Raw genomic sequence first — 22,299 nt, 5'->3', positions numbered from 1 at the left:
ATGAAGGCGAAAGCATCCAATATGCCACTTATACAAATGTACTCTATACTAGTTGGGAAACATTCCTAACTGTATTCAATATTCAGAAAAATTTTTCCGCGTTAAAAAAAAAAAAAATCGAAAACACGGCCACATGGGGTAACCAGTGGCATGAAATGGATTCACAGGTAAACGAGGCTGGAATTTGATAGGTTTAGCCGAGGAGTTTCGTTTGATTAGAGAAATGAAGACAACTTGGAATTTACAGATAAAACAGACATTATTTTTATCTGTATAACTAGGGCATTCAAGTGGCATCCTGAGCCTCCTGAAAAAATATTTCCCCATTATGACGGGTCGTGTTATATCATTATTTCTCTTGGTAAAGTCACTCCGAAAATTGTTTATAAGATATTTGTTAGGTTCTGATTATCAAATATGAATTCACAGGAAAAAGTTAATACAGATTTTCCCTCAGTTTTATTGTGCATCATTTCTAAAAAAAAAAAAAAAAATGTAAGATTGTAGGAGAATTGACCTGAACTGTTGTGTATGTAGTATTAGTCATTGGATTTTTTTTTTTTGTCATTTTTTTTTTTAATTCATCTTAGCCGTGATTTCAAAGGTATAAAGAAGGATAATTATCAACTAGTTGCGCCTGATAAAATCCACTTTGGGAGTAAATCAAAAATATTTTAGAGGAGTGAGGGCTGTATCAACCCATGGATATATGGATAATGATATGAAACGTTCCTTCATAGTGTGGATATAGTCTATTTTTTAAATTTTATCATAATGCCAGAGATTCCACTTTATAGCTCCAGTTGTACGCATAAAAACAATGTTGGAGAGAGGGTTATTCGTGACTTTTATTTTCACTAATAGTGGTAACTTCATTATAATAATATGTTTTGTTGCGGTAAAAGCAACAGCTTTGGAGTAATTACTATTATATTGTAGTGATAAAAAAAAGAAAGCATAATTGTGGGCGAAAAACAAAAATTGAAATTTCGACATATGTCGAAATAATTAGCTAAGAAACATTCCCTGTTGTATATAAAATATATTCAACATCTGAGGGTGAAAAAACTCAGAAAACAGAAAAAGGCTAACTGATGTAACATTATATATCTATCTATCTATTGCCAGACGACTCAATCCCGTTCGGGGTGGCCACAAACAAATCGCCTCCACGTCGCCGTGTCCCCCGCCATTTCACTGCCCTGCTCCCAATTCACACCTCCCTCTCTCATATACCTCTCCACCCAATCCCTCTATCTCATCCTCGGCCTCCACCTCCCTCTTCCCCCCTCCACCTCACATACACTCTCTTCGTCAATTACCCTCTATCCTCTCCACATGGGCAAACCACCTCAGTGTGTTCCTCATAACGCTTTCCATCACATCCACATCCACACCACAACGCTCCTTTATATCCTCAATTGTCAGCCTGTCTCTCCATGTGACTCCACAGGCTCCTCTTAAATAACTCATTTCCATTGCTCTCACTCTTGATTTGTGCCCTTCCACCAACGTCCAAGCTTCACTTCCATACGTTAGAGTTGGTATCACAATACTGTCATGTAGTAACTTTTTCACTTCCATGCTCACTTCCCTGTTTCTTGTCACTGCTTTCAAGGAACCAGCAACCTTTCTTCCCTGCTGTACCTTTTCAAGCACTTCACCCTCCAAACCTCCATCCTTACTCATCACACTACCCAAGTACTTAAACGTCCTCACATTTTCCGATTCCTCACCATCGAACCTCGCTGTACAGTCGTGGTCATAAATAATCACTTATCCTCCAGTACCCCGTGCCTCAGGCTGCCTCCTTTATGCGCGGCAAGTCACAGTGGGGAAGGAGGGGCTGAGAGAGAAGGGAAGGTGGGGGGGGACGTGATGGTGCGGGGGTGGATTTAGGGGAGGGATAATGAATGCGGAGTGGTGGTCATATTTTCTTTTTCCTTTTATTATTCAGGGCATGATATATATGAGAATATTAGGTAGATAAGGATGCACTACACCTTATTACCGGCGTCAGATAAATTTTTAGATAGATGGTGATATCAACGGCTGGCAGTGAGAGAAATACACTGACGTGACAAATCAAACATCAGTGCAGAGACATCGAGACTGTGTGGGCCCAGATTGTCAACGCGTGGGTGCCAGAGAACAAGATGACACAGGCCCGCCTCCTCCAGCACGCCAAGAACGAGTGGGAGCTGTTCAGACGAAACAGCAAACCATCGACAACATTGTTTCCTCGGTGCCGTGAAGATTGAGGCAGGAGGCCACTGGATTACTTTCCTGGTTCCTTTGGTTTGACCAGTGTCAGTAAACATTGACAATTATATTTTGGGAGTTTGGGTAGGATTTTGTTTCATTTTCCTTCTAACATTTTATGGGTGTTATTATATCAACCCATGTGCACAGACATCAAATTTACGTTTCATGACAGTTGGCTTAAACAGCCTTTTCATATCGAGATGCCATAAAATAGTTGACATGATGGTGACTGTATAGAGGGAGTGTATACCGAGAGGGTGATCATATTTACTGAGGACACAGCTATGTCACTGGTTGCATATGATATTTAGTTTCAAAATTAATTACATGTAAGGGTAAAGAAGGTTTCTTAAACATTACGGAAGTCAAAGCCATCCAGATTCCATTCTGCGACCGAAGTCAAAATATACTAATAAAGAGAAATATCTGGCTCCGCACTAATATTTGATCTGTCGTCAGTATATTTCTCTCACGGCCAGCCGTTGATATCACCACCTGTCTAAAAATTTATCTGACTCCGGCAATAAGGTGTAGTGCATCCTTATCTTTTTTTTTTTTTTTTTTTTTTTAATGTGACCGACTCTGGGCATAGGCTTCACAGCCTGCTTTCAAGGCCCAGTAGTCCTCCTACGTACCGCACACCTCTACATGTCACCACTTCGGCGCTAACACCCACCGTCCATATTGAATACATGCTAGGGCTGTCTCATACAGGACTGGTGTATTGGTATTAGCGGGGGTATTTTTATGACATGTCGGCGGGCCTTCTGGTAGATCAGTAAAGTCTGATTTTATGAAATTCAAATCCTTAAACTGTTCCCTGCCTCAGCGGGATTTGAACCCGGGTCCGTCAGGACAGCAGGCCAACTCTCTACCGATTGAGCCACCGCCTCCCCCAAGTGGTGATAGGAGCAGCGATTGTGGTGGTGGTGATAGGAGCAGCGATTGTGGTGGTGGTGATAGGAGCAGCGATTGTGGTGGTGGTGATAGGAGCAGCGATTGTGGTGGTGGTGATAGGAGCAGCGATTGTGGTAGTGGTGATAGGAGCAGCGATTGTGGTAGTGGTGATAGGAGCAGCGATTGTGGTAATGGTGATAGTAGCAGCGATTGTGGTAGTGGTGATAGGAGCAGCGATTGTAGTAGTGGTGATAGGAGCAGCGATTGTGGTAGTGGTGATAGGAGCAGCGATTGTGGTAGTGGTGATAGGAGCAGCGATTGTGGTAGTGGTGATAGGAGCAGCAATTGTGGTAGTTGTGGTAGGAGCAGCAATTGTTGTTGATTGCAGAGGCTGGTAGTTACATCCAGGGAACAATCTCCTCTCGCTCTTCTCGCCAGTCTCTTCTCTCCAGGGCTGCAGGCTGCAATATTAACTCATATCATGCCCTGAATGAAAAAAAAAAAATAGAAAAAATATGACCACCAATCCGTATTCATTCTCCTTCCCCTACCTCCCCTCCTTCCCCTCCCCAAGTCCACATCCGCACCATCACTCGTTCCCCCCCCCACCTTCCTTTCTCTCTCTGGCCCCTCCCTCTCAGCCCCTCCTTCCCCACCGTGACTTGCCGCGCATAAAGGAGGCAGACTAAGGCACGGGGTACTGGAGGATAGGTGATTATTTATGACCACGACTGTACATTCACTGACCACCTCTCAAAGACCATCACTTTATTCTTCCCTACATCCATCTTTATATTCTGTTTCTTACACACTCTCCCAGACTCATTCTCCAAGCCTTGCAGCTCCCCTTCGTCCTCACTCAACAACACAGTATCATCTGCAAAGAACAGTACAGGGAGTTTCCAAACTACCCTCTCTCATCAGGGTCACTCCAACATCCACTCCATGTACAGATTGAACAAACATGGAGACATGACACATCCAAGTTTCAACCCAACCTTCAAATAGAAAAATTCCCTCAGTTCACCATCCACACGCACTGCAGCCTTAGCACCATCATACATACTCTTCACAGCATTCAACAACTTCCCATCTACTTCACATATTCTCAATACTTTCCACAATCCTTGTCTATCCACCCTGTCATATGCTTTCTCCAAATCCATGAAAGCCGCATACAACTTCTTTCCCTTCTCTAGAAACTTTTCCACTAAAGATCTAAGAATGAATATCTGATCTACACAATCTCTTCACTTCCTAAAGCCTCCCTGTTCTTCTCCAACTAATTCCTCTGTTATTTCCCTAACTGTCAAAAAGTATCCTACCATACACTTTTCCTATTACATCATACTAAGAAGACAAATGCCCCTATGATAACCACACACTTCTTTTTCCCCTTTTCCTTTGTACGAGAGAATAATTATACCTGACTTCCAATCCTCCGCAACTCTACCTTCGTCCAACGCCAATCTGCACATCTTCCACATCCATTCTACTACTATCTCTCCCCCATGCATCACCATTTCACCACACACTTCATCAATTCCTGGGGCTTTCCCCAATTTAACTTTCTTCATTGCTTCCACAACTTCTATCCTGCTGATATCTTCCTGTCTTCTCACCTTCCTTCTTCTCCCAGCCGTTCCCAAGCCACTTATACTCGCATCACTTCCATCCTCTATGTTCAACAATTCCTTGAAGTGTTCTCTCCATCTGCTCACTTTTTCTCCCTTCTCTAGTAATCTACCATTTTTATCTTTCACTCCCCTGCTAACTTCACTTCCACCCTGTCTTACTCTCTTCACCTCTTTCCAGAACATTTTCTTACAGTCCCTCCACTTTACCCTCAAATTCCTTCCAAATTCCTCATCCACTCTCTTCTTACTTACTAATCTTTTTACCTCTTTCTACATATAATTCTCTCTTCCGCCTCTCAACTTCCACGCCCCTCTTTCTCATCCATTCATTGTATGCTTTCTTCTTTTGTGCCACAGCCTGTCTCACCTCTTCATTCCACCCCCTCCGTCTTCTCTTCATCCCACACACCACATGCTGCACATATTTCTCCTGTGAATATCCAGCACACCTACCACATCCCCCATCTGCTCCAATGCATATTTGCCCAATCGTTCTTCCGCTTTTATATTCTGCCTTTTTCTCATCCTCTTGTAACCTTTCCACTCTCCTTGCAAATACTCCTTCTTCCCGTCCTTCCCTTCTTCTATTACTCCATCTTATTTGGATCTTGAAAGTCCACTTCCCCAACCTCTATAAGCTCTTGCATCCATTACACCTCTTCTCATCCTTTCATCCACACACACACACAATCAATCATTGCCTTCCTTTCATTCAGTTCACCACCCACCCTGCTCATCACTCGCCATGAATACTTGTGGATCATTTTATGCCTGAAGTGGGTATTGGCTATCACCAACCCCCTCCCAGCACAAATATCCACTAACGCACTGCCACTCTCATCTATCTCAGCAGGCACACCCCACTCACCAACTATTCCATCCACCTTCACATTCCCTACTTTACCGTTCATATCACCGATCAAAAACGCTCATTCTTTCCAAACATTTCCATGCACACCCACATTTGTCCAGAACTTTTCTCTCACTCTGCTTGCAAGATCTTGCGTTGGCGCATTCACGCACACAATCGCTCACATTTGTACTCCAACTTTCAACTTTACCCACACAATCCTTGACCAAACTGATCCATACCCTCATGTTCTTCCATCTTTTACTCGCAACTATACACACTCCTACCCACTCTGTACTCCCATTCTCTCACCATCTCACCTCTCCATTCAGTTTCAGTTACTCCACAGACATCAACTCTCCCACCCTGAAACACCCCTCTCTCTCTCTCTCTCTCTCTCTCTCTAAATTCCTGCAAATTTGTTTATTTATCCTGTCATCTAATATAAACATCGGCCTGCGAACATTCCTAGTGTTATTCTGGTAATTATGAATCTCGAACTTGAGTCTAGGGTGGTGTGCAATAAAAAAAATCTGTTTGAGCAATTGAGACATCGTTTTCCTTTAGACAAAATGACATGGGAACTCCTAATTATAAGATCAGTCTCTGTAACTATCATTCCTATCGAACATTACGAAACGAAGGCAATGAAACTTACCTTTAAACATGTATTATATATGCAGTAATGCAAACCATACAAACAACATACCGCTTTGGCAATTTGAGAATATGTCGGACGCATTATCACTGGCAATTGATACTGTGGCATGAACAACTCTCCAAACCCACCCACCTCCGGCCACCCTTTCTCCCACTCAGTTAACAGCTATGTGGGGTCTGGCTGCTGTTTCTTGACACTTCGTCGACCACCAATGCTCCGAACAGTGGGTAATGCGGAACTTTCCCTGACTATACCTTCAGGATGAGAAAAAATATATATTGTTAAAGTTAAAGCGACCGCTTTTGAAGGTATTCAGAACTGGTATAGAGGAGTGATAATAAAGACAGCATTACTGTGGGCGAAAAACATATATATGCAATTTCCACATATGTACACATGGATAGCTTAGTAACAATTCCCTTATTCTAAAACTCTGAAAACATTAAAAGATAAAACTCCACAACAGAAAAAAAAAAAAATCAGCGAGAGAAATTCAATACGATTAGACTGGAGTGATTCTGAAAACCGCGTGAGGGCGAAAGCACTAAATATACCACTTCCACATGTGTAATCAAAATTAGTTGGGAAGAATTCCTAGTTGCATTAAAAATTCATAACATTTATGAGGGTGAAAAAATTAAAAAATCAGAAACACGGCCAAAGTGAGATTGAAATTGGTTCACAGATAAACGAGGGTGGAATTTGATGGGTTTGCCCGAAGAGTTTCGTTTGATTAGAGAAGTGAAGACATGGATTTTCAATATAATGTGAGTATTATTGTAATTCGTATTAATAGATCTTTCAAGTAACATCCTGAGGATCATGAAAAAATTTATAAATCGAATATTGTGACGGTTCGTGTTATATCATTATTACTCTAGGTAAAATCACTCCTAAAATCGTTTCAATGATGATTGTTAGGTATTTTATTGTCATTTCTAATTTTTTTTTTTTTTTTGTGCTTCAAAGCCTGCTCCCAAGGCTCAGTAATCCTTCTGTATTGCATACACCTCCACATGTCACCAATTCAGCGCTGAAAACCACTGTTCATATTGAATACATGCTAGGGCTGTCTCATACAGGACAGGGATATTTAACGACATGGCGGGGCTTCTGACAGATCAGTAGAGTCTGCTTTAGTGATAATCAAATCTTTAAACTGTTCCCTGTCTAAGCCGAGATTAGACCCTGGGTCCATTAGGACTGCAGACCTTCCCTCCACCAGCTCTGCCACAACGTTCCCCAGTTGATGTGTATTTCGTATTAAACTTGACTGGATTTTTTTTTATATATAAATATTTTTTTCATTTTAGCCGTGATATCAAGAGGACAAAAGAGGGTTTCCGTAATTGTGAACTACTGATAGAATCCGGTTTAAAAATATTTTATGGGAGTGAGGGCTGCATAAACCCAAGGGAATGTGAATAATGATAGACTACGATCTGTCATAGTGCATAAACATTCCATTTTCAAAATTTTATCACAATGATCATTCCATTCTAAAGATCCAGTTATATAGATGAAAATAATGTTAGAAGACGGGCCATTCTTGAGTTTTTATTCATATGTCGCGGTAAGTTCTTTACAAAAAACGGGCATGTTTTAGGTTAAAAACAATACATTTTGGAGTAATTGAAAATTATTAAACAGGAGTGATCCTGAAAACACGATGTTGGCGAGAAAAACAAATAATCATTTTCCAAAAATGTATACATGTTTAGAAAAGAAAAATTACCAATTGCATAAAGAAACGTGAAAAAAATCCAATTCGGAAAAGTGTATATTAATTCTACATGAGGTAACACGTATGATGAAGTCGGATCATAAGTTAATATGGCTGACATTTGAGGGATTTAAGACCACGGTTTCGTTTGACGGAGGACGTGTGTGTGTGTGTGTGTATGTATATATATATATATATATATATATATATATATATATATATATATATATATATATATATATATATATATATATATATATATAAAACACTTCCGGACTGAGCTATAAAGATTGTACATGATTTATTAAAAATCCTGGTTGCAGAAGAATTGAACTGATCTGTTTTGTACGCCGTATTGAAGTTCCATGGATGTTTCAATTATTACGATACTTTAGAGTCATACTAGCCGTGGTTTCAAGGCTAAAACGAGGGGGGAAACTGTGAAAAAGTTACCCTTGCCAGAATCCGGTTTGTGAAGTTTAAAATTATTTTACTGGAGATATTCATAATCATATAACAACATAAGGAAATATTCCATCTTAAAAGTTCTATAGGGTCATTTGTGACCCTCTTATACATTGCAGTGGTAACGAGGATTTAAATAAAATATTTAGTTTTCTTACACAGAAAGCTACAGTTCTTGTAGTAATTCAGATGTTATTCTGGGGTGGAAAAAAAAAAAAGTATGCAGTTTCCATGAATGTACACATAATTAGCTTAGAACCATTCCCAATTGTCTAAAGTTTTGAAAATATGAAAAGGTGAATGAATCCCTTCTCGGAAAAAAAAAAATCAATTACAAAGCTACATGACGGACTAATTCAAAAACTATTATACCGTAGTGATCCTAAAATCTGTATAACTGAAGGCGAAAACATCCAATATCCCACATACAAATGTACTCTATATTATTTGGGAAGCATTCCCAATTGTATTCAAAATTCAGAAAACATTTCTGCCGGTAAAAAAAAAAAATCAGAAATATGGCCACATGAGGTAACCAGTGGCATGAAATGGATTCACAAGAAAACGAGGAAGGAATTTGATGGGTTTGGTCGAAGATTTTTGATTAGAGAAATGAAGACGTCGGATATTATTTATATCTGTGTAACTAGGGCAATCAAGTGGCATCTTGAGCCCCCTGAAAAAGTATTTCCCCATTATGACAATTCGTTTTATATCATTATTTGTTTAGGTAAAAATCACTCCGAGAATCGTTTACAAGATTGCTGATTATGAGATATGAATTCACAAGAAAAAGTAAATACAGTTTTTCCCTCGCAGTCTTATTGTGCATCATTTCTATAAAAAAAAATATTATATATATATATATATGTATATATATATATATATATATATATATATATATATATATATATATATATATATATATATATATATATATAAAATTGTAGGAGAATTGACACGTACTGTTGTGTATGTAGCATTGAAGATCTTTGGATTTCTATACTTTCTTTTCTTTTCTTTTTTTTTTATTATCAGCCGTGATTTCAAAGTTAAAATGCGGGATAATTATGAATTAGTTGCGCCTGATAGTATCTTCTTTGGGAGTAATTCAAAAATATTTTACAGGAGTGTGGTCTGTATAAACCCGGGGATGTACGGATAATGATATGAAACGAATCCTCATTGTGTGGATATATTATTTTAAAATTTCATCATAATGCCTAAGATTCCTCTTTATTGCTCCAGATGTACACATAAATACAATGTTGGAGAGAGTGTCATTCGTGGCTTTTAATTCACTATTAGCGTAACCTCATTATAAAAAAAAAAACTAGTATAAATTTTGTTGCGGAAAAAGCAACAGCTTAAAGGTAATTAACAATTATATTGGTGATCATATAATAGGCATTTTGGGGGGGGGGTGAAAAACACGAATATAATATTTCCACAAATGTACACATAATTAGCTTAGAAACATTTCCAAATATATAAAATTCTGAAAACATTAACCGGTGAAAATATAACACCTCGGAAAAAAATCTGTAACAAGGCTAAATGAGGGAGTAATTCAAAACAATGGTACAGGAGTGATCCTAATTGAAGGTAAATACCCTAACCATTCCAGTTCCAATTAGTTGGGAAACATTCCTACTTGCAATGAAAATTTAAAAAATATCTAACGGTGAAAAAAATAAAAAATCAGAAAATGGCTAAATGAGGTAACACGTGAGTTCATTACGAAAATCAATTAATCGTTTAATGGAAAATTATTAGGCACTGATTATCAGACATATTAATAGTAAAAAGGGAAAGGACAGCATGAAAGCTACAAAAAGTAGAAATTGTGTGGAGATTGAAATTTTATGTTGGGAAGAGGGTCATTTCTGACAATTTTAATTGTTGTGGTAACTTGATTGGGAAAAATGATATATGTTTGGTTACGGTAAATGTCAAGCACCTAGGCAGTAATTCAAAACTATTCTACGGTAGTGAATCTGAAAACGTATAACTGTGGGCAAAAAACCTAAATATGCATCTTCCACAAATGTACAGTCGTGGCCATAAATAATCACCTATCCTTCTGTACCCCGTGCCTCAGAGTGGCTCCTTTATGCGCGGCAAGTCACACTGGAGTAAGAGGGGCTGAGGGGGAGGGGCCAGAGAGAGAAGGGAAGGTGGGCGGGGGGAAGAGCGATGGTGCAGGGTGGAGTGAGGGAGGGGAGGGAGGGTAGGTAGGGGAGGGAGTATGAAATGCGAAGTTGTGGCCACATAATTTGTCTATTTTCTTTCATTCAGGGCATCATATAAAGGAGTTACTATTCCGTAGATAATGCTGCATAACACCTTGTATAGCGGCGTCACATAACAAGCTTTAGATAGGTGATGATATCAAGGACTGGCTCGTGAGAGACATACTGCCGTGACTAATCATTTGTGCTGAGCCAGATATTTGTGTTCATCCGTGTATTTTGACTTCAGACGCAGAATGGAATCTGGATGGCTTTGACTTCCGTAATGTTTGTGTAAGAAACGTCCTCTACCATTACATGTAATTAATTTTTGGAACTAAATATTATATGCAACCTTTGACATGGCTGTGTGCACAGTAAATATGATCACCCTCGCGGTATACACTCCCTCTATAGAGTCACCATCATGTAAATTCAATAAATATTTAATGATATCTCTATATGAAAAGGCTATTTAAAATAACTGTGCATGAAAGGTAAATAAATTTGATGTCCGTGCTCATGGGTGGATATAGTAACGGTATCTCTCATTACCTGTTAGAGGGAAAATGAAACAAACTCCTACCCAAACTCCCAAAATATATCTATGTCAATGTTTACCGACACTGGTCAAGCCATAGCAACCAGGAAAGCGTTAGCAAGTAGTCCAGTGGCCTCCTGCCTTAAAAGCCTCATGAAGGCTTCACGGCACCGGGGAAACAATGTTGTTGATGGTTTGCTGGTTTCGTCTGAACAGCTCCCACTCGTCTTTGGTGTGCTGCAGAAGGCGGGCCAGTGTCCTCTCGTTTTCTGGCTTCCACGCGTAAGGTGACCAGATTTATTGGAGCTAAAAGCGGGACATTGTCACGTGTGTGTGTTTTATATATATATATATATATATATATATATATATATATATATATATATATATATATATATATATATATATATATATATATGTCTCTCTCTCTCTCTCTCTCTCTCTCTCTCTCTCTCTCTCTCTCTATATATATATATATATATATATATATATATATATACACACACAGATACACTGATTTAAATGCGTGACAGCGACGGCTACTACGCAGCACCTCACCCTGAGGCTGCTAATTAAACACTGTCTCAAACGAACTCCAATGACCAACATACAGTACGGTACGGTGAATGGGCCTACCAAAGCTACCAGTTAGTATTACAGATTTTATATTCACAATTCGGTATTTTATTTGGTTTCGATTAGCCATGATTTTACCAATTCATCATAATTTCATAAAAACAGTCATATTGTATCTAATGTAATAGTAATTTTCTAAAAGCGGGATATTTTAGATAATTTGCACAAAAAGCATGACATTTTATTCACAATTAATAAAGCGGGACAGATGCAAAAAAAAAAAAAAAAGAAAGAAAAAGAAAGAAAGAAAGCGAGACTGTCCCGCCTAAAGGCGGGACTCTGGTCGCCTTATCCTCGTGTTTACAATCTGGGCCCACACAATCTCGATGGCTCTGCACTAATAATTGATCTGTCACGTCAGTATACTTGTCTTACTAGCCAGTCCTTGATATCATCACCTACCTAAAGCTTGTTATGTGACGCCGCTATACAAGGTGTTATGCAGCATTATCTACGGAATAGTAACTCCTTTATATGACGCCCTGAATGAAAGAAAATAAATTATGTGGCCACAACTTCGCATTTCATTCTCCCTCCCCTGTCTCCCCTCCCTCCCCTCCCTCACTCCACCCTGCACCATCGCTCGTCCCCCCACCCACCTGCCCTTCTCTCCCTGGCCCTTCCCTCTCAGCCCCTGTTACCCCAGTGTGACTTGCCGCACGCAGAGCCTGCCTGAGGCACGGGGTACGGGAGTATAGGTGATTATTTATGGCCACGACTGTACACATAACTGCTCGTACTTAAGAAACATTCCCAATTTTATCTAAAATTCAAAGTACATTAATGAGTGAAAAAATTCCACATCGGAATCAATTCACAGGTAAAGAAGGCTGGCATTTGAGGGGTTTATGCAGAGTTTCGTTTGATTAGAGACGTGGAAACATTTCGGTAATTAGAGATAATACAGATATAATTTTTATGTTTATAACCAGGGCTTTGATGGGGCATCTTGAATCGATTGATGAAATTATAAAAATGGAATATTTCCCCCATTATGGCGGTTCTAGTTATGTTATCCATATTTATGGGTAACAACACTGCGAAAGGCAATAAATCCATTAAAAGAAAATTATTAGTATATTTACTGGATATAGTAAATTCAACACATCCTGACTGAGATAGGAAATATATACGCTGATTAATTGGGCATGATTTCATAAGAAAAAAAAATATCTTGCGAGAGAATTGACATGAACTGTTGTGAATGTCGCATTGAAGATCACTGGATTTATGTGCTGAGAGTCTCTTCCCTTCATCTTAAAGTTCATATTAGCCATGATTTCAAAGACAAAAATGAGGTGTGAATTAGTTTCTCCCGACAGAATCCTCTGTGGATGTAGTTCAAAGATATTTTACTGCAGTGAGGTTTTAAATCATATATCACGAACAATCATAATGGGAATTTATTCGATTTTAAAAATTTTATCAGGATGTTGAAGAGACTTTATAGCCATAGTTATACAGATAAAAATAATGTTAAGAAGAGAGGCATTTTTTACTTTTATTTGTATTTGTAGTGGTACCTTCAGGATAAGGAAATTATATATATATATATATATATATATATATATATATATATATATATATATATATATATATATATATATATATATATACAGAGAGAGAGAGAGAGAGGATCACCAGGTAAAACACAAACATCGTGGCAAAGTTAGTCTCTTTATATGCTGAAATTTCTGAAAATACTTGTTCCATCTTCAGAGCAAAATTTACAATAGAAAAATATACACAGTGAAGATTATTACGTTATAACGATCAAAACAAGACTAAAAACATGAAGGTAGGAAAACGAAGTCCATTAAAATACCGTGTTCGTAAATCAATGGGTAAAAACTATATATATATATATATATATATATATATATATATATATATATATATATATATATATTAAGAAGCTGATGGACTATGCTGATGATATTGTACTGATTTGTGGAAGTATTTACGAGATGCAAAGGGTGCTTGATTGGTGGAGGAAGGAGAAAAAGTGGGATTGGTAATAAATTGTGGAAAGTGAAATTATTAATATGAACGTGAACCAAATCGATTGTGTAATTGGGAATAATATGGTGAAGAATATAGAAAACCTTAAATATCTTGGAACGACTGTATCATCTAATGGATCATTAAACAATGGAATTGAGGCTTGGCGAGCTGTTGGAATGTTGAAATCTGTTTGGAATAATAATATGCTTTCGGTACATACTAAAGTGAAAATTTACAAGTCCATGGTTAGACCAATCTTAATTTACGGGCATGAGTCATGGTAGAGTACAACTGCAACAGATCAGAATGTATTAGGTTTTGAGAATAAAATAGAGAAGGATTCTTGTGGTAAAGTGGCAAGACAGTTACAAATGCAAAAGTAAGGGATATTACGAGAATGGAACCAGTTAATGAATATGTGAGACTGTCTCGCTGGAAGTGGCTGGGGCACATATACAGAAAAGAAGGTAGTTTAATACAGGATGTGCCAGAGTGGACTGCTAGAGGAAGAAGAGGTAGAAGTAGGCCGAGGGAAACCTACTTGAGGACAATGAAAAAAGAAGCAGGAGAGGAGTGTTGGTGGGATCTGAAGGAGATGGCAAGAGACAAATATTGGTGGAGAGAGTTCATTGAGGCCCTTTGCATCCCGTGGGGTGCCTCAGGAAATGGTTGATATATATATATATATATATATATATATATATATATATATATATATATATATATATATATATATATATATATATATGCTACTGTATATTAGAAGAAAAATGTCGAAAGCAAACACTACCCAACCTCTCTCTCTCTCTCTCTCTCTCTCTCTCTCTCTCTCTTTATTTATATATGTATATTGTTACGGAACAGAGAAAGATAATGTACACATTAAGTGAGAATACTGAGTCACTACTGTCCCGTAAAGTTCCAGGTTCAAAACAAAAGAGTTAGGTAAAATTACAAGTTAAAGTTTAATGCTCAAACTAACAACAAAACATTCAGGACTCAGAAGGATAATGTAATGGCAAAAAACAGGTTAAATATATGGTTAACTGCAATAGCCTCTATTAACACGAAATTAGCATGAGTAAATTTATGTCAGCCCTGATAAAATGAAAATACACTGGGTAATGCTCAGTTAATGCAAGATAAATTATTACAGATACAAAATATTATCAAAAATGACTGACAAAAAGAACCTTTACATAAATCACAAAAAAAAACCTCACTAGGCCCAAGAATTAACCCTATGCTACACAGCACAAGAAAAAATGCAACAACAGTTATACTCAAATTACACAGCTGCTAGATGGCTGGAGACTTCCTGAGCACACTCAATAATAACTGTACAGGGAAGGACAGAGATGTGAACAAAATGAGGAGTAGATTTAAGTGGCAATTAATGTAGAGACTGAGCTCAATATATAGGGGCCAGCAGAGCTTGATACAACTTGTAAGAAGGACGCGCAAATGAAGCCATGGGGACAAAGAGTTGACAATCCCGCTCTGAACAACAGAAAGGACGACTTACTCTACTATAACGGTAGAAGGGGGGGACTGAGGCAGAACACGCTCGTGATCAAACATGCAGCATACTGTGCGTTAAAATTACACAAAGGATGATGAAATCATAGGCTATGTAACAATATATATATATATATATATATATATATATATATATATATATATATATATATATATATATATATATATATATATATATATGCTATCGTATATTAGAAGAAAAATGTCGAAAGCAAACACTACCCAACCTCTCTCTCTCTCTCTCTCTCTCTCTGTATATATATATATATATATATATATATATATATATATATATATATATATATATATATATATATATATATATATATATATTCAAAATGAGTTGTTTGTCAATTATTGAGCCAATAAATTATTCCTAGGAGGACCAGGTTTAGACTGCGTGTTACAGTGCGTTACTGTACTTAAATGTGAAGTGAATGGCGTAAACTAACGATATCGAAATGTATGTGAAGTTCCTTGGACGGTGACGGACACACAAACGAGAAATGAAAGAGAGAACTGCGGTGTTGATTTGATGGACTAGTAAGCTTAACCATAACACTTCTATGACTTTTTTTCCATTTGTTCTTACTGGCATCATGATTTATTTTTTTTTCAACATTGGAGACCATTTGCACTGGAAGTGGGGATTTGATATAGCCCTCAGCAAAACCCTTGGTCCCAGAGTTGAATAAAGTGATTAAATAAACTCGTCTGATGGAAGGATATTTCCCCTTTTATTCTTACGACCATCAGGCTTTTTATGAAGCTTGGGGGAGACTTTTTGCGTTTGTGGGGATTAGCTATACCCATTAACAATTCCCTCTACCCAAGTCAAATGATATCTATGAATGAAAGGTGGGAGTGCGAATAAAATTAAAAATGCGTCATGGGACTGAAGGACTTAATAATTTAGGAATGGATATAAGACAACTCTACCATTAAGACTATAGTAGACAGTCTTGGGTGTGGGTACAGAGGGCGGCGCAGGCGGTGATGGAGGTGTAGGATAGCTGTCTCCTTCAGTAGGCAGTTCAGCACGTCACTTGGCAGCACCGCCGTCACCTGCGTTATGGGGGGACGCTTGATATATGGTCACAGCTCTGTCACAAGACAGCTTACAACACTAGATACCTGGATTATGGGAGAAAGCTTGATATGTTATATGGTCAAAACTCTGCCACAAGACAGCTTACAAAACAACACGAATCACCTGCGTTATAGGGGAAGAGCTTAATATATTATATGGTCACAACTCTGTCACAAGACAACTTACGATACAACACTAGTCACCTGAGCTGGGGCACGTGATATTATTGTGTGGCCACAACCTTGTCGCACACACACACACACACACACACACACACACACACACACACACACACACACACACACACACACACACGTATATACACTTGTCCTTGTAATCTTGTACGGTGGCAGTGACCTCTTGTTACTCTCTCATGATGTATTTAATGTATTCAGCCAATCAACAGCTGACCTTTCAAGTTTTGTCCAGGTTGATGCCCTCTGAGGAAGTAGTTTGACCGAAACCTGTGCTTTACTAGTTTCGTGCAATCATCACTGAAATGTATTTATGAAACACCACACTCCTTAAGTACTGGTAAAATATATGATTTTAGTTTTTCACTTTTATATGCGACGTTGTGTGGATGTATTTATGTATGTATGTATGTGTGATTGAATATACGGTATATCTTAATGTACGAATGTATGTATGCATGTATGTGTATGTGCATGCATGTATGTAAACCCCGTCCTGACAAATGTGTTTAACCAAACTTTGCACACATGATCAATGTGCATGCTATAGCTGACGTGCCAAGTTTGATCCAATTTCATCTGAGAAGGTATTTTGTCTGGTCCCTGCATGGCAGGTTCACTTCCTTGGCCTGTCTATCTATCTTTCAATAGACAGACGCCTTAATCCCGTAACAGATGGCCACAAACAAGTCGCGTCCCTTGCCATTTCCTTTCCCCTCCCAGCTTACAAGTATGTCCCCCTCTCTTATGTATCTCTCCACTCCATCTCACCCTCGGTTTTTCCCTCCCTCTCGCCTTCCATCTCACCCACACACACTCCTTGTTAGTCTCTCCATCCTCTCCACATGCCTAAACCACCTCATTGTACTTCTAACGCTTTCTATCAGATCCGCACCACAATGCTCCATTAATTTCTTATCTGTCAGTTTGTCTTTCCATGTAACGGTAACTCCACATGTTCCTCCGTAATAATTTATCTCCACTCTTGACCTGTGTCCTTCCAACTAGGTCCAAGATTTGTTTCCATACTTTAGAGTGGGTATCATAATATCATCATGCAATGACTTTTCCTTGCATGCTCACTTCCCTATTTCTTATCACTGCTTTCAGTGAACCAGGAACCTTTCTTCCTTTTTGTACGCTTTCAAGTATTTAATCTTCTGAATTTTCTTCCAGTCATCACATTAACCAAATATATACTTGAATGCACTCACCTTTTCAATTTCCTCACTCTCCAGCCTCAGTGCATTTAGTGATTTCATTTCTCTGGAATACCATATCTTTACTCTTCGCTACATTCACATTTAGATTCCGTTTCTTACACTCTCTCCCAAACTCATTTACCAAGTCTTGCGGTTCACCTGCACTTAACAATACAATAGCTATCATCTGCAAACAACAGGACAGGATGTTTCCCAACGCTGCCCTCTCTCATTAGGGCCGCTCCAACATAGACTGCCCTACGTTGTATCTCTTTTATAACTATCCATTTACAAATTGATGATGATGGTAATTAAGAGACACCTTAGTATAGGCCCCAGGGTCTAGCTGATGATTTAACTGAAAAGAAAATCCTTTGTACAAGCACCAGGATCCTGCTGCTGTATAGATAGTGATAGTAAAGAAACTCACCTTCCACATCCTCCACACCATCGCCATCATCATCAACAGCACCGTCACCTTCATCATTCCTGCAAACGAAGAGATGCATCACCTTAATTCTCAGAGTCCCCCAACCCCCTCAACCCCAACCCTCCATCATCAACACCTTCAACTTCATCATTCCTGGACTTTTGAAGCCCAGCTGTTCTCAACATTGTTGAATATTTTTCATGCAAAGAAGGACCGACGGCCAAAAGCGCACAAGATTGTTGCCTCCATTCAAAAGAAAAAAAAAAAGAGCCAAATTCAAGATACGTTAATTTAGAGATGCCTGGACACACCGGGTTTGAATGACTGGAGGTCATAGGCAGTAGGAAATACAGATAGGAGGAAGGCAGTTCCAGTGTTGTCCTGGAGCATTCATGGGGGACGGGGAGTAACAATTAACTTTTGAATGAGAGCTGGACAGAAAAGGGATGAGAGTTTATTGCTAAATGGGTGCTTCGCACCCTCTGCATTGGTGGAGGGATGCAAGCAGACAGTTCAGAGGAGCAGTGACCATTGAATTAGCGATAGAAAAGGGATCAACATGCAACAGTGCGGAGAAGAGACAGAAGCTGTAGGAAGCAAGTAAGAGTAGAATTAATGAGATGAAAAGCCTTTGACTCCACTTTCTTTAGAAGAGCTGTATGTAGGGAGTTTCCCCATACATAAAAGTTGTAGTCTGCACTAGAATGAGTAAGACCTCTGTATAAAAGTCAGCAACTGTACAGGGGTAAAGAACGTACGGAGTCGGGTTAGCACACCTAATCTCATGGAAGAATATTTTACGAGGTAATATAATCTTTCCAAGATAAACCCTAAGAGAATGAAAACCTACTATATGTTCAGAGATGAAGCAGAATTGAGAAAGATTGTTAAAAGTCAGAAGATCTCATGTGGAAGGTTTTGATGGGTTGAAAGATGTAAGAAGTGAATTTTTGATGCAGTAAAAACAAGATTACTTTTACCCCATCAGAAGTATGAGTCGTCAGACATTAGATGTACCATATCCTCAACCCTTGTGTGTAGAAGTAACTGCTGAGATGGATGCTGCGAGAGGCGGATGGAAAAGTGAAGTGGGTCATCAATGTATGAGTGGATAGGGTTAGATGTACAGGTCATTGATGAATAGAAGAGAGATGGTAATGAGACAAAACCCTGAGGAATACCAGTACTGACAGGTCTAGGAGAAGAACGGTGGCTGTCTACAACAGCAGCAATAGAACAACCAAAAAGGAAGCTGTAGGTGAGGGCACAGATACAAGGATAAAAACCCTAAGGGGGCAGTTTGTAAATTAAAGATGTAGGCCGGACTCGATTGAAAACTTTTGAGATGTCACGTTCAATGGCAAATCTTTCTCCAAAGTCCCGAAAGGAGGATGACCTTGAGTCAGAAAGGAAAATGTGAACATCGCTATTGGAGCGTCCCTGGGGGAACCCATGTTGATGATCGGAAAGATTATGATAGGAAAGATGCTTTACATTTTTTTTTTAATTGATTTTAAAAAAAATAGAAATACAGGATTTTTAAGCAATTGGGCGATAGTTAGAGGGATGAGACTTGTCACCAATCTTTGCGACAGGCTGAATAAGAGCAGACTTCTAGCATGTAGGAAAGGTACAAGTTGACAGACAACAGCGAAAGTTTACCTAGGAAGGGTGTAAGCACAGAAGAAACAGTTCTTGAGAACAACAGGAGAGACCCCATTGGGTCCATATGCCTTGTTAGTATTGAGGGCAATGATGGCAGAAAATACATCAGTTGAAGAAATTTTCTCAATGGCTTGGTCTTAAGTACTATCACGATCCAAAGTTTCTTTACCCCCCTGAGTGGAGGAAGGTCGAAGCCAAGGTTAAAGAAATGATGGGCCACCGAACACAGGCCAGTTCATGATGGAGGGGTTCACTAACCTGAAGCTTAGGATAATAAGAATCACCCGGATGAAACACACGAGCCTATTTATGAATCACGGTCTTGTATACTGGCAGAGTCCGATCATCTGGTCTTGCTACAACCTTGGCTTCGACCTTCTTCCACTCAGGGGGGTAAAGAAACTTTGGATCGTGATAGTACTTGTATAGGGCAGTCGATTATGAATTGCTAAGCTCAGCCAGAATAAAGTAGTGAGATGTAGTGTCAACAAGGTGAGTTACAGCACTCTTGGGTTACTAAGTTTATTGAACACAGTTATAAAATGTGAGTTACAGTTTAGCAGAGTGTGACCCTAACGTCAGACTTTCTCCCTAGCCCTTCTCTTTCCTTTCTTTCTGATCTGAAGGGAATCTCTCCGACATTTTATACAGCGTGGGGAGGATGTGTATGTCTGGCAAATTTCCTATCACTTGGACTAACTGGCTAGGGCTGGTTACTCCTCGTGTTTGAATGTCAAGAAAAATTCTTGTTCGTCTTTACTATCAGGAAGTTTGAGATACATTTTATGTTTAAGGATTCTTGATGGTTTGGTACAACAAAGGTTGTGGATATACATTATGTGGATTGACATTCCTGGTTGGTCCAGGTAAGAGAATGTGTTCTGTAACTGTTCCTCGAGAACTCAGACATAACTACCTGTTTTACATATTGCTCGGTCACAGTACATACATTACTGTATTATATTATGCCTACATATTGCTCGGTCACGCGAAACTGGCGACCCATCGACAGTAAATAGTCATAACATATTAGTGCTTACCATTACAATCAATTTGTAAGGTAAGTGAAATACATAATACAGTAAAGTTAGGTAATCGGGATAATGTAGTTATAAAATTGTACATGTACAATATAATATAGTAAAATAATACAATGGCAAGTCTACTTTAGTCAATTATCCAATATATATGAGAAGGACTTGTTGTATATATATATATATATATATATATATATATATATATATATATATATATATATACAACAAGTCCTTCTCATATATATTGGATAATTGACTAAAGTAGACTTGCCATTGTATTATTTTACTATATTATATATATATATATATATATATATATATATATGAGAAATGATAGTATAATTAAAGTAAGCCTATATTATGTGTAACTCATATTTTGTTATTTTATATGAAATTTACAATATTTACAATATTTACTTAGTTTTGTCTCATACAGACAGTTCTTAAACACTGATTCCAGGTTAGCAGTCCTTGCTTGCATTCTGTGCATGGCCAAAATTAATACAGTAAATATGATGGAGAAAATTACAAAGATGACTGGAGCTGGGCTGTATACATATTATGGGTTGAACATAATCCTACTGTATTCTTCCCAAGGTTGTATTGTCTGATTTATTAATTGCATGGTTTCTACTTGGCAGTGGCTGGTAATATTTGTGTGTGTGGTTGAGAATGGCATAATGGTTTTTAGTGGGTAAGGTGGATAGTGTAGGTGTCAAGACTACACAGTAATCTTGTGAGATGTATAAACAAGATGCTGATGTATGGGTTGGAGGTGTGTCTGGGCAAGTCATAAAAACTGATGTATTTTGAGTGAAATTGAAGAACTGTGAATGTCCAATATGTTGATGATGGATGGGTTTATCTGGAGCAAATATGAAGTTGCAATGATGAGGGATGTCATGATCTTTTATGATGGCCATTTCACAAGGGACTGTCTCAGCTGACTGAAACGTGCCGACGTACACAGGACAAACGTGAAATGCTTGTAATGATGTGCGACATTTGTGTTCAGTTGTTTCACTAGTGAGTGTGACAGCGTTCTGTTTCTTGGAGACCATGATGACCTGTCTTGATGTTGATGGTGACTAATGAGTCATCTTTCTTAGAAGAAAAAGGGTATATCTGATAGACTGTGAAAAAATCATCCGTTACGAATGGTACATGAACTACTATTGATGTTGTGAGTGTTGCTTCCAAATATGGATAACATAGCATCAGATTTCTTTCCT

This window comes from Coenobita brevimanus, chromosome 49 (genome assembly GCF_032717465.1).
Source record: "Coenobita brevimanus isolate Jiangsu-jjx chromosome 49, ASM3271746v2, whole genome shotgun sequence".
Classification (NCBI taxonomy): Eukaryota; Metazoa; Arthropoda; class Malacostraca; order Decapoda; family Coenobitidae; genus Coenobita; species Coenobita brevimanus.
This window is presented reverse-complemented; position numbering follows the sequence as displayed.